Raw genomic sequence first — 14569 nt, 5'->3', positions numbered from 1 at the left:
TTGAATGGCAAGGCACTGGATTAACAAACCATCTTTGCCGTCTTTGCATGGCAGGCTCCTCTCTTTCCACTGAGATATCCTTTCTCCAATCCTACCATGGAAGCTGAGTCACTAGCTTACTCATGTTTTCCCATGCTGTCCTTAACACTTCTACAATGGAAGAGAATTCTGTGGACCTTGTCTCAGTGTGGTTTGCGGTCGGTTGATGTCTCTTTGGTAGTCTGGTGCTTGGCAATGTGGGTGGAGCTATTTCCAGCCTGGTCAGCCCTGCCCAGGGTTATGTTTGGATGTGGCTACATTGTCTTTGGACACTCCACTGTCTCAGTCTATCGTATGAATAGGTTCAGTCTGTCCTGTCTCATTCCCTTTATTTTATTTTTTTACATTGCATTCATTTATGTGACGGGGTATTAAGTTGAACCTGATTATGTGAGAAGAGATGAGTCAGAAATCCCACTCATCACTCCGAGAGGAGTTGTTGCCCACCTCTCCATGCCTTTCCAGCATCTGCAGCTCCAAATTCACTCCATACATTTTCTGTTGAAAGTCATGGATGTATGTATGTCTGTATAAAAGTAACACAAAAATTGACAGAAAAAGCTTTATACTGCCAGTGCCGAGTGGAGATATTCCTAGACATGAAGATTTATGCCTACATTCCCAAATTGGTATATTAAAGTGATGTCTGCTAGTGGAGTCAGGGGTTTTAATAATTTTGCAAGGCACATATAATTATATACAGTTAGGTCCAGAAATATTTGGACACTTACACTGACAAGTTTAATAATTTTAGCTCTGTACGCTACCACAATGGAACTGAAATTAAACAACCAAGATGCAATTGAAGTGCAGACTTTCAGCTTTAATTCATGGGGTTGAACAAAAATATCCTATGAAACGTTTAGGAATTGCAACCATTTTCACACACAGTCCCCTTATTTCAGGGGCTTAAATGTAATTGGACAAATTAACACAATCATAAATAAAATTTTCATTTTTAATACTTTGTCTAGTATCCTTTGCAGGCAAATGCATGGACATCACCAAACATTGGGTTTCCTCCTTTGTGACGCTTTGCCAGGCCTTTACTGCAGCTGTTCTCAGTTGTTGTTTGTTCATGGGTCTTTCAGCCTTAAGTTTTGTCTTCAGCAAGTAAAAAATACATGCTTGATCGGGTTGAGATCAGGTGATTTACTCGGCCATTGCAGAATATTTCACTTCTTTGCTTTAAAAAACTCCCGGGTTGCTTTCGCAGTGTTTTGGGTCATTGTCCATCAGTAAAGTGAAGCGCCATCCAATCATTTTCGCTGGATTTGGCTGAATCTGAGCAGACAATATATCCCTATACAATTCAGAATTCATCCGGCTGCTTCTGTCTTCTGTTAAATCATCAATAAACACTAGTGACCCAGTGCCATTGGAAGCCATGCATGGCCATGCCATCACACTGCCACCGTGTTTTACAGATGATTTATGTTTGGATCATGAGCCGTTCCAAGCCTTCTCCAAAAAAAAATATTCCCATCATTCTGATACAGGTTGATTTTAGTTTTATCTGTCAAAAATAAATACTTTTCCAGAACTGGGCTGGCTTTTCTGTTCTTGGTTTTTGGCATAGTCTTATCTGGCTTTTCTATTCTTGAGGCATATGAATGGTTTGGATCTTGTGGTGAACCCTCTGTATTTGCTCTTGTGAAGACTTCTCTTTATGGTAGACTTGGATAATGATACGCCTACCTCCTGGAGAGTGTTCTTCACTTGGCTGGATGTTGTGAAGGGTTTTTTCTTTACTATGGAAAGGATCCTACGATCATCCACCACTATTGTCTTCCGTGGACATCCATCCCTTTTTGTGTTGCAGAGCTCACCAGCGCGTTTTTTTCTTTTCTCAGAATGTACCAAACGGTTGATTTGGTCACTCCTAATGTTCCTGCTAGCTCTCTTATGGATTTTTCTTGCAGCCTAAGGATGGCCTGTTTCACTTGCACTGAGAGCTCCTTAGACCGCATGTTGTGGGTTCACAGCAAAAGCTTCCAAATGTGTATGCCACACCTGGAATCAACCCCAGACCTTTACCTGCTTATTTGACGAATAAATAACAAAGGAATAGCCCACACCTGTCCATGAAACAGATTTTGAGTAAACTGTCCAATTTCTTTTGGTCCTTTGAAAAAGAGGGGGCTGAATATTAAAGAGCTGTAATTCCTAAACCTGTCCTCCCAATTGGATGGGAATACCCCCAAATTAAAGCTGAGAGAATGCACTTTAAGCCCATATTCATTATTTAACTGTAACTTGAATATATTTTGGCAGCCAAAATAATAAAATTTGTGTCTGTGTCCAATTATTTCCGGGCCTAACTGTATATGGCCCAGTTCCCAAAACTGTTTGCAGAAAAATAGGGCTCCTATCAGAAGCAAACCAAAGTAACCTAAGTTTTGTCCTTGGTTAATGAACCCTCTGTTATTCCCCAATGTGAATGGGTAAGTGTGCCCAAACTTTTGACTGGTACTGTATGTGCTTTACAGTACTGTTCAAAAGTTTGGGGTCACTTAGAAATGTCCTTGTTTTCAAAAGAAAAACAATTTTGGGGCCTTTAAATAACAAAAACATTGTTATATTTGGATATGACTATTACAGCTGGAAATAGAAGATTTTTATTGGAATATCTATATAGGCATACAGGGGGCCAATATCAGCAACCATCACTCCTGTGCTCCAATTGCATGTTGTGTTTGCTAAGTAAATTATTTTAAAAAGTGAATTGATCATTACAAAACCCCTTTGCAATTATGTTAGCACAGCTGAAGTATGACATAGTGATTAAAGAACCATTTAGATTCCCGTAGCGGCCTCAGATGGCTGTGTTTCTTTAACAATACTATATGTGTAAATATCACAAAATCTATCTGATAAAAACGTTAATGTATTCCTGTGGATGTTGTCATTAATAAGAAACCAGAAAAAACGGTACAATGTCTTTTGACTTATTTCATTTTTATAATTTCTCTACTCCAAATGCTAGCGGCAAAGCGGCCACAATGTTTTACGTTAGAAGAGGCTGTTTCTATGTTGTTTGGTGATAAGTTGCTCTTTGAAAGCGATAATGGTGTTGTGGGGAGTAAAAAATATACTGCGGATATATGTTTGCTGTTGTCTACATTTGATGCTGTGAAATGTTGATAATTAATAGTAACCATGTCGTGATAACTCCATAGGAGAGCGCATCAGGCGAGCTCGGATGGTTACTTGCTCAGTCTTGGAATTGAAAACCTTGCAGTATTTTGATGTGTAGTCGGCTAACTAGTTGAATATTTTATCGCGTTTCTTCCGATTTCATTCATATATGCAAACTGCAATAGCTAACTAGACCGCTAATTGTCCGCTTCAGTTCGTATGTCAGTCTATATAAAAGTTGTCTGGCTGCAAATGTGTTTCGCTTGTGAGGCGATGATCTGTCGGAGCTAAATAATCAAACAGAATTTTAGAATGCTGCTGTAGATTACTGAGAATTCTCAGTATAAACACATTTCAAATAGATATAGCACATATTTAAGAACAAATAAAAAATACAAGTTTACTTTTAGCACATCATATTTAATTTGACACCAGATCCATGTAACCTCGAAGGACATCATCAATGGACGTCGTCAGGAAAGCCTAACATTAATGGCTCCAATCTTGGCTAGCTAGTCAAAGTGACAGCTCGTTTTTGCATAGTTTGGAGCTGTTCCTCAGGAAATCAATTAAGTGCTGTCCACAGGGTATGGCAAGTCGTTGCAAAATGGAGTGATAACATTCCTTCTTCAAGATCACTTTTACCTGGTACAAATCTCCCACATTACCACCACCAAAGCACCCCAGACCATCACATTGCCACCACCATGCTTGACAGATGGCATCAAACAGTCCAACATCTTTTCATTAGGTCTGCATGTGATGAGTGTTCTTCTTTGTGAACTGAACACCTCAAACTTAGATTTGTCTGTCCATAACACTTGTTACCAATCTTCCTGTGTCCAGAGTCTATGTTCTTTTGCCCATCTTAATCTTTTGTTTTTATTGGACTGTCTGAGTCCCTAACAGGTCTTTAACTGTAAATGTATTTGTAACCGTACTGCATGGTACACAAGGCTTTATACGGTTTGCAAGTGAACCCAAATTAATACATTTTAAAATGTCAAATAGTTAGCTACACTGTGTTGAATGCATCTTCAATAAATCAGATTGAGCTGAAAAAAATATGCAAGGCTCTTCTGTGTAAACAAAATCTAAATTATAATAATTGTTGGTGCCTTTCCAACTGTTTTGTGAGCTAACATCGAGGAGGAAAAGCTAGCTCTACAATGGTAAGTGATGGAATTAATAAAACAACATTGTAGAATGCTCCAGCTTTTTAATATTGTGGAATTTACACCCTTTTAACAACATCAAATTTAAAATAATTTCAAGGCATTGTGGACATTATATTGGGATATGTTTTAGACAAATAATTCAATCTTATCAGTATTTGGTTAAAATCATATTTTTCCATGTGAACTGGCAATTTCAACTTCATCAACAATGTAGACCTGCATGTTTACGGCACAGTCTGTTTTGTGGCATCGTCAAATTATATAGACTCGCTGTGGCTGATACCAAATCCTGTACTTATAGACAGTGTCTGTGCATCCCTAATTGTCAGCAAAAGTATACGTTTTCGAGGGGCGCATGTTTTTCAACTTATGGCACAGTAAAAGTAACTAGTTGCTTGTGTACATTTTAACATTTTATATTAATGGTAAATAAATTAAATTGTTCAGTAAACTATCGTAGTGTAAAACCCTCATTGTCAAACACTAAATCATAGACACCTAGTCATTGAAGACATCAACAATTGTTAACCATCACTTACAGATGCTTCTGCTTAAAAAACAAGCAGTCATAAAGTCCCATTATCTTTCCCACTGCTTGGAGGAACACTTAACCAAAAGTGTCAAATATTTCATGTGTATGAGGACAAAATCAAGCCATTTGGGCAAACTTAAAGAAGCAAGCTCATATCCACTGTCGGCTCTGTTCATTATCAAAGTGTCAAAGAATGAAAAAATTGCATTCTTTTGTTCTTCCCTCATTTGGGTCTCCAACACACTTTGAACCTCAGTTCCATTCAGGCTTTAGAGGAAACAAGGCCTCATTCTCTTGACAATCAGACTTACAAGATGCACCAGTCAGGCATGAACAAGTTGCCATGGAAACATTATGATTTCTGCAGTCCATTTCGCTTACACTATATTTCCAGTCTCCTACCTTCACCACATTTATAATAAAATAATATATAAAGTGTAATTTATTGTGTTTAAAAGTCAACGTATTCCAAGCTTGGGAAGTAATTTAATATAGGTTGGTTTTAAGTTGCATTTAAATCACACAATTGTTCTCATTAGTCACCCAACCCTACACAGACTGAGCTCAGAATACCCCCTCTCAAAGGCACATTCAGACAATGGCAAACTTCACAGCGCATAATTATCACAGTGTTCTGCTTTTCTAATTTTAACATGAAGCACATGGCTTAAACTTTCTCCCTCACATTCACTTACATTTTACAATAATTGAACACAGACTTAATGACTTGAATGCAACCAATTAAAAATCAGCAATTCGTAAGCCATGTAAATGAAGTTTATTTGTTCACATGCTCTAACAATGCCACTGAGTTTTTCTCACAGCCACGGGGAAAAACGAGCTCTCATAAGTGGCACTGCCACACTCGCCCTACCTCCCCTTCTCACATTCCAAGGAGGAATTGAAGTACATGACTTGGCAGAGCAGACCTCTCCAACTCACAATGCCTCTCTGCCGGAGGATTTAAGAGTCGTCATTAGCTTCTGTAGCCACAAAGTCATAAACCCTGCCAATTTCTATAATTTGTTTTCTGAAAAACTACATTTTAACCCTAACCCTTACCTTAACCGTACCAATATATATATATACGGCATAGTATAACATTGTATATTTTGTATACCTATATACACTAAACATTGCATCAAATCTTTTTTTTTTTAAATGACATGTCTGTTAAAACAATTATTTAGATATAGATATTGCTTCCCTGTCCAAAAGTTAGGAAACTACAGCAAAATATTGCTCAGTGCTCATTCTCATACTCTTGTTAACTTGTCATATATAAATTCATGGAAGGCCAACGCCTACATATTTGAAATTATAGGAGCATACTTATACTTTCAAAGGTCTTATGCTTTTCAGAAGCCCTGGGTCCAATCAATGGTCCTGCTACTCCTTGAGCCCTAAAGCTTCAAGTGCCAATAGTCCATTCTGTAGATGGTAAACATTCCAATTTTAATGTATTGTAATGCTATATATTTTAGACAGAAACCTGCTCTAGAACTGTCTTTCCATAGATTTAGTTTGGCGTCTGTATCTTCCCGTTCCTGTACTGTACATGTCATTACTATATACAGTGCATATTACAAACCCACCAAGTGAGTAGTAAGACTATTAACCTAACGCAACAAAACAAGGTTGTAGAAAGGATTGAGAGAGGAGAGCACAAAGCAGCAAAAAAGGTCTAATTGGAAATACATTTTCTTTTTACTCTCACCTTTCATGATCAACAATCCAATCTATTGGCCTAATGGAATTCAATTTTTGGAAAGTTTATTGTTTTGCTATGTTTTAACTTTTTGCAAATTTTTACTGGTGAAATACAATCAATCAAAATATCAATGGGGCATATGTCTAAGTGGTGTCAACATTGTAAAAAAGTAACAATTCTGACTAACACTCACCTATCTACAATGAATTCAAATCTAGGTACAAACATAACCGTAGTAAATTTCTTTTAAAGAGTCTAGAGAGATAATCATGCCAGAGTCAATGGAAAAAGCCCAACCACAGACCCTGATCTGCAACCCTGTTTCCCCAAAAATTGTGATGCTGCGTAAAATACTATTTAAAAAAAATGCAATGATGTGCAAATAATGTAACCCTGTATTTAACAGAAAATAATACAAAGACATCATATCAAATGTTGAAACTGAGAAAACTCTTTTACTACGGACCCATGCTGTAATATGTGCAGAATGTGGTTTGGCATTGTCTTGCTGAAATAAGCAAGGCCTTCTCTGAAAAAGATGTCATGGCAGCATATGTTGCTCCAAAACCTGTATATATTGTTCAGCATTAATGGTGCCTTCACAGATGTGCAAGTCACCCATGCCATGTGCACTCATGTACCCACACACCATCACAGATGCTGGACTTTGAACCGGGCATCGATAAGCCGGACGGTCCCTCTCTTCTTTAGTCCGGAGGACGCGGCGTCCATGATTCCAATAATTTTTTTAAATTTAGATTTCAGACCACAGGACAGTTTTCCTCTTCACCTCATTCCATCTTAAAGTTGCTCGGGCCCAGAGAAGGCGGCAGTGTTTTTGGATCTTGTTTATAAATGGTTTCTTCTTTGCATAGTAGAGTTTTAACTTGCATTTGTGGATGCAGCAACGTACTGTGTTCAACATACAATGGTTTTCAAAAGTGTTCCTGAGTCCATGCAGTGATTTCCAGTACATAATCATGTCTGATTTTAATGTAGTGCAGCCTGAGGGCCCGAAGATCACGTCCATCCAATATTGGTTTTCTGGCTTTGTCCCTTGCATACAGAGATTTCACCAGATTCTCTGAAATCTTTAATGATATTATGTACTGTAGATGATGAGATCCCCAAACTCTTTGCAATTAATGTTGAGAAACGTTATTCTTAAATTGTTGCACAATTTGCCTGTGCAGTCTTTTACAGAGTGGTGAACCCCTCCCCTTCTTTTTAGAAAGACTCTTCCTCTCTCTGATGCTCTTTTTACACCCAATCAAGTTACTGACCTGGTGCCAGTTAACCTAATTAGTTGTGAGATGTTCCACCAGCTGTTTTTTCCAGTCTTTTGTTTCCCCTGTCCCAGCTTTTTTGAAATGTGTTGCTGGCATCAAATTCAAAGTATATATACTTAAAATTTCTCAGTTTCAATATTTGATATGTCGTCTATTTTCTACTAAACACATAGACTGACAGAAAAGCGTTCCATACTGATATGTCCTTAGGGGAAAATGCTCCTTATGTGGTTTCCTTTGGGCATCTTCCTCTGGGATATGTCCTTTTAATGAGGATGTATCAGCATGGGCTTGTGGAGACGAGGATGCCATGATGAGATGTAGTGTTATAAGGTGCAGGTGAAAACAGGCTATTACCTAAGATTGTAGATGTGAATGGGGTAGATTAATGCTAAATATATCTGACATTCATACCCGGTTACTTGATAAGAGTGGGAAAATTTTTTCTGTAAAGTGGAATATATATGGCTGTGTGGAACATGGAAATAAATCACCAATTTGCCACAGTTAACTACTATACAAGCACTAGCTACATGGACATACATAAGAAACTGTCAAACACACTATTCTGTGTTTGGATTTAAGTATAGTATCTGTCTGTGACAACAAAGCAAGAAAAATCAACCCAAGAAACCATATCTGTCTGTGACAACAAAGCAAGTAAATTCAACCCAAGAAACCGTATTTAAATATCATCCTACACAGCTGAGTGGCTGCCACTCCTAAGATACACCCACCTAAAACCACCATAAAGCTAATTATGATATTGTCTCTACTGTTATAACCATACAAGGCAATGGTGGCTCCTGACTAGCTGAAAAGTGGGGGCATTGCAGATGGGCAGTTAACTTATAAAATGCTCTGCAGCTCGAACTATGTGATCATCACCCTCGCAGCCGTCATGAAAAAGACTTAAATCTAAAGCTATAATCGCACATAATTTCAACACTCTCTGATACACCGGATGTTCCTAGATTTCTGTAGAACACTGCAGTTGCAGCATTGTGTTGCAGAGGCAGTTGCAGAGCGATTTGTGTGTTGCATGGACTGCTTTTCACAGCATTGTTGTTGTTCTTGTGTTTCTCACACTTCATACTGTATGGGATTCCACAGATTTAATTCCCATTAAATTCCCTGCTTCTGGTGTGCCAGAGAGAAAGGTCGCACTGATAATGGCTCCGCATTCACCATGTACTTCCTTGCTTATTACTGTTTTTATTTCTGTTCATGCTGCACTGTCGCTCACACCGTATGATCGACAAGTACTTTTGGATATTCGTTCATCATTGAACACGGACCTTTACACAACTCCCCGGAGCGACTGATGCAATTCCTTTGTTCTGCCGCCGACCTGTTTACCAACACGCAGACGGAGGAGAAAGAAGAGGGGCAAACGTGCCGGTGTCCTATGCAGATCTCAGACGAGATACTGCAATCCCCCATTTAACACGCAAATGTTCAATCCTTGGACAATAAAATGGACAAACTACACACACAGATTAACTTCAGCAGGACATTGCGAACTGCTGTGTGCTAGCGTTCCTGGAAACCTGTCTGGATCCCTTGGTGCCAGACTCGTGTGTCACCCCTGCTGGCTTTTCTATCTACTGGCAGGACAGAAGGTCAGAGTCAGGTAAAAGTAAGGGCGGAGGGGTCTACATTATGGTTAACTCTCGTTGGGGAATGGATGTTGAAGTGCACTCAACACACTGCTCACAAGACCTGGAGCTACTGAGCGTAAAGGTTCAGCCCTTCTACCTTCACAGCAGTCTATATAACCCCGCAGGTGGATAAAATGCACACACTGGAAGTCCTATATGGAGTAATAAAAGTGTACCATTTACCAAAATACCCCCAGCACATTTACTCTTCTACCCGGTGTGATCAGACTCTTGACCATTGTTATTCACAAATACGAAATGGTTACAAACCCCTCCCCTGCCCTGCATTCGGTAAGGCGGATCACACATCAGTTTTGCTCCTCCCATCCTATAGACGCCTATAACAGGGCAAACCAGTTTTCAGAAAGTTCAACGCTGGAATGATGGATCCATTACTGCTCTCCAGGACTCCTTTGAAACAATGGACTGGCAGATGCCCTGTGCTGCAGCTGATGGGGACATTGATGAATACACCCACTGTCTCAACAGATATTCTCCAGATGGATCGATGATGTCGTCCAGAGGGTCAATGTCAGGACTTTCCCCAACCAAAAGCCCTGGGTAAATGGTAACGTCCGTGCTAAGCTCAGAGCACACCCCTCTGCCTTTAGCTCTGGAGACGCGGAGGCTTTGAGGGGATCCAGATATGACCAATAGAAGGCTATGAGGGATGGGAATAGAGAATACATAAGTTGGATAACTACCACAGCTCTGACCCCAGACACATGTGGGGTGGACTGTGACATCAACTTGCTCCCTGACAAGCTCAACACCTCCTACGCATGGACTGAGGTGACCAACACAATTCCTCTAGTGTGGCTTGCTGAAGACCAGGATGACTACACTCTGTACCACGGTGACGTGAGGAGAGTTTTTAAAAAAGTGAACCCTCTGAAGTCACCAGGGCCAGATGGCATTCTAGGCCGTGTCCTCAGGGGAGGCGCTTACCAAATAGCGGAGGTTTTCACGTCTATATATAACCTCTCCCTGTCTCTGTCAGTAGTCCCCTCTTGCTTCAAACAGACCACCATCGTCCCTGTACCGAAGAAACACCTGACTGAACGACTAAAAAATCTCACCAACTTCTACAGGTGCTCCATTCATAGCATCCTCTTAGGTTGCCTGGTACGGCAGTTGCTCTGCTGCAGACCGCAAGTCCTTACAGAGGGTGGTAACGTCTGCGGAACGCGTCAACGGCTGCCATTTCCCCTCCGTGCAAGGAATTGATGAATAGACACACTGTCTCTGTGAAAAGTACACAATGCCTGAGAAAAGTATGGAACATCATCAAAGATCGCCAACCACGCAGGCTATGGTCTGTTCACACTGCTGCCATCTGGTAGACACTACCAGAGCATCAGGGCACGCACTTCCTGACTCACAAAAGTTTTCTCTCAGGCCATAAGGCACCTCAACCAGCAACACTGATCCATGATCATACAGATCACACCTATAGGGTACATTTAATGAGCAATAGAATATTCCTTTGCATGTACAGTACAATTCATAAGCACATTACACTCATATGTATCTATAATTTTCAATACTGTACTTCTACCATATTGATAATACTCCTCATCCTACTTTTTCCAAAACTGCTGCTAGTTTACATTATGTATATTATTGCCAGACTTGCCATATCTATAACTTCAAAACCACTACCAATATTACTGCAGCAAGTGTATATTGTAATGTAAAATGTTGCTTTACTTTTTTGTCTGACTATATTTTTGCTTATATATTCTTCTTCTTAACTCTCACTACGTAGTTGTCAAGTGCGATGTCACAAAATGTTCATTGTGCAGGATGACGCTGTGTTGTTTAGTGCATTTGATAAATAAAACTTGAAACTTGAAATATTTTACCAAGTTTGAAAGGCTTCTTGCAAAAAAATACAGTGGGCTTTGTTTTTCTTTCCCTTCAAAAGATTTAAACCACACAGCATATTTGCTGTTGTCCAACCATTTCTGGTTGAATTTGCTTAACAGCCAGGCTCTACTGTAACAGCCAGTCTCTTCTATAAAGCTAGCTAAATTATATAGCGTGCTACTAGCTAGTTACAGTACCTTACAAGCAACAATGTTGGGAAAAAGCAGGCAACCGTCACGAGTGTCTTGCTTACATCTAACATTCTGAATGAAATTGTGGTTCCTCTGTATGCGACCAGAGCTAAAATGCGTTCACAAACCACACATACATTTTTGCATTACCTCTTCACAATGCTAACAGAACGTAATAAATACAGTTAGGTCTGGAAATATTTGGACACGGACACAATTTTCATTGCATTGGATTTGAAATTAAACAACTGATATGCAAGTGAAGTGCAGACTTTCAGCTTTAATTCAAAGGGTTGAACAAAAATATCCTATGAAACGTTTAGGAATTGCAACCATTTTCATATACGCAGTCCCCTTATTTAATGGGCTCAAATGTAGTTGGACAAATTAACACAATCCTAAATAAAATGGAATTTTTTAAAACTTTTTAAAAACTTTTATACATTTCAGAATTCATCCAGCTGCTTCTGTCTTCTGTCACATCATCAATAAACTCTAGTGACCCAGGCCCATTAGAAGCCCTGCATGGCCATGCCATCACCATGCCTCTCCCGTGTTTTACCGATGATGTGGTATGCTTTGGATCATGAGCCATTCCAAGCCTTCTCCATACTTTTTCTTCCCATCATTCTGGTACAGGTTGATCTTAGTTTCATCTTTCCAAAGAATGCTGTTCCAGAACTGGGCTGGCTTTTATAGATGTTTTTCGTTTAGTCAAATCTGGCCTTTCTATTCTTGAGGCTTATGAATGGTTTGCACCTTGTGGTGAACCCTCTGTATTTGCTCTCCTGAAGTCTTCTCTTTACGGTAGACTTGGATACTGATATGCCTACCTCCTGGACAGTGTTGTTCACTTGGCTGGATGTCGTGAAGGGGTTTTTCTTTACCATGGAAGGGAACCTACGATCATCCACCACTGCTGTCTTCTGTGTTGCAGAGCTCACCAGTGTACTCTTTTTTTCTCAGAATGAAACAAACTGTTGATTTGGCCACTTCTAATGTTAATGCTTTCTCTCTTATTGATTTATTTTTTTTTTGCAGCCAAAGGATGGCCTGTTTCACTTACATTGACCTACATATGGCCCAGTTTTCCAAACTGTTTGCAGAAAAATTGGGCACCTATCAGAAGCAAATTGAAGTAACCTAAGTTTTGTCCTTGGTTAATGAACCTTCTGTTATACCCTACCCTATAACCAGTGTCCAATTATTTCTGGACCTAACAGTACTTTTTTAAGAGCTTTAAAAAGAGGATATAAGACAATTGAATGAGTGACACCAGTGACAACTGTGAAAATTAGTAGTCTGTATCTCTGGTTCTCTGTGGAAATTACACATGATAGCTTGGAAGTCTGGCATTAAGCAACCTGAAAATCTTTGCCATGTGCAGTACATTTTTCAGAAAGCACTGTTTTATCTGCTAGCGAGTTAAGATCTATGCAATGTATAATCTTGCACACGCAATATTTGGTACACCCTTGCTATAAAAACAATGTTGCATAGATTGCCTTGGTAGCTAGCTACAGGATGTGCATAATTTATGCAATAAAGAAACAAAAACAAAACAGCTCAGCTAGCCAACGCCAAGCATTCCTTCGTTACAACAATGTAGTAGATGTAACTGGCATTGGAAGTGGGTGGCATAATTTTATATGAACAGAGATTAACGTAAATGTCTTTTTCTTACTGGCCTAGATGGGACAGTTGGCCAAAACACTACTGGTCCAAAGAGAATGTCAACCCAGACACTGACGTTTTTTAAACTTGTATTGCTCACCAACCCGATGATGAACAAACGTATGAGAATTGACGCGGTAGGTGGCGTAAAACAAGAATAAAACAGAACAGAACAATGCTACAAACGGAACAGAATCCAATCACAAAAACCCATAAGATACACTAGAAAAAGAGGGACCCAAATAGAGACAGTGATCGGGAACTCAGGTGAGGGCAAAAACAAAACACAGGTGTCCGTGTTCAAAACAAGCTTGCTTGGACGTGACACTTTTTTATTAAACATTTGAGACTAGATCCCTTTCTGAGTAAATAAAGTAAATGTAGGCTGTGATTCAACTGTCCAGATAAATGAAAGAATATATGTAAAATGAATAAAAAATTTTTTTTACTTGAGGTACATAAAACATTGGTTATAGACAGTCTGTTGTATTACTTGTGAGGCACAGCTGAGTTATATTTTACTGGACTGATGTTACCTGTATTGGGTCACTTAGCAGAGAGCAGCCTCTAACCATACCTAAACACTCCATCCCATCCTTGAGACTGACCAAAATAATGAACCACATTCTATGTAATACTGGCGTTTTCTCCTACGCAGACACTACACATTTTTACCAGTGTACCATGCAAATGTTGGAGGGGCAGCATTGAGTGTTTTTTGGAAAATATAAACAAAGTAGCATTGTCAGTGAAGACTGCTACTCCTCATCGAGCTGGTTACTGCACTTCTATATAAATTAGCCTACAATTTCCCATGTTAATTTGCACATTTTGTTTACTTTGTTGAAGTTACACTGGAACCCACGCTAAACCCTCTAGTGGATATATACTACTTGGGGGACTCACACCGTCTGCTATGCTGGTTGTAGCGCAAATTACGACTGCCATAAACAGAGAAACTAAAGTAACTGATTAAATAACACGCACGCCACTGTTATTAAATAATCAAGCCTATTGACAATATTACAACAGTGCTGGTTGGCTGTCATGCAGACTAGGTGCTGTTTGCTGGCATGGTCGGTCAGGGACTGTTTTCAGTGCACATTTGTCCGCTCTAGCCGGGAACTTAGGACGAACGACAGAGAGCATCTGAGTTCCAAGTCGAAACAGGTAAATATTTTTTATGTTTTATTGATACCAGTGTCACGATCATTAGGGTGCAGGACACATCAAGATGCAGAGGTTGCTTGAACAAAAGGGCTTTCAAATACAGACTCGACAAAAACA

General features: G+C 39.5%; 1 protein-coding gene across 2 annotated transcripts in view; it reads right to left on the bottom strand.

The window, feature by feature from the left end:
* The window catches only part of efnb1 (ephrin-B1), a 73493-nt gene that overhangs the window by 41568 nt on the left and 17356 nt on the right, over positions 1–14569 (bottom strand). Inside the window, exon 1 of one of the 2 annotated variants that reach the window (XM_034293559.1) lies at positions 10628–10648. The exons of the other annotated variant lie outside the window; for it this stretch is intronic. The gene's annotated coding sequence lies outside the window, so the exon portion shown is untranslated. Of the gene's footprint in view, positions 1–10627; positions 10649–14569 lie in introns of those variants that run through there. 2 annotated transcript variants of the gene reach the window in all.

This window comes from Esox lucius, chromosome 7, assembly GCF_011004845.1.
Source record: "Esox lucius isolate fEsoLuc1 chromosome 7, fEsoLuc1.pri, whole genome shotgun sequence".
Taxonomy (NCBI): Eukaryota; Metazoa; Chordata; class Actinopteri; order Esociformes; family Esocidae; genus Esox; species Esox lucius.
The sequence above is the reverse complement of the archived record's forward strand: the minus strand, read 5'-3'. Positions and strand labels throughout refer to the sequence as shown.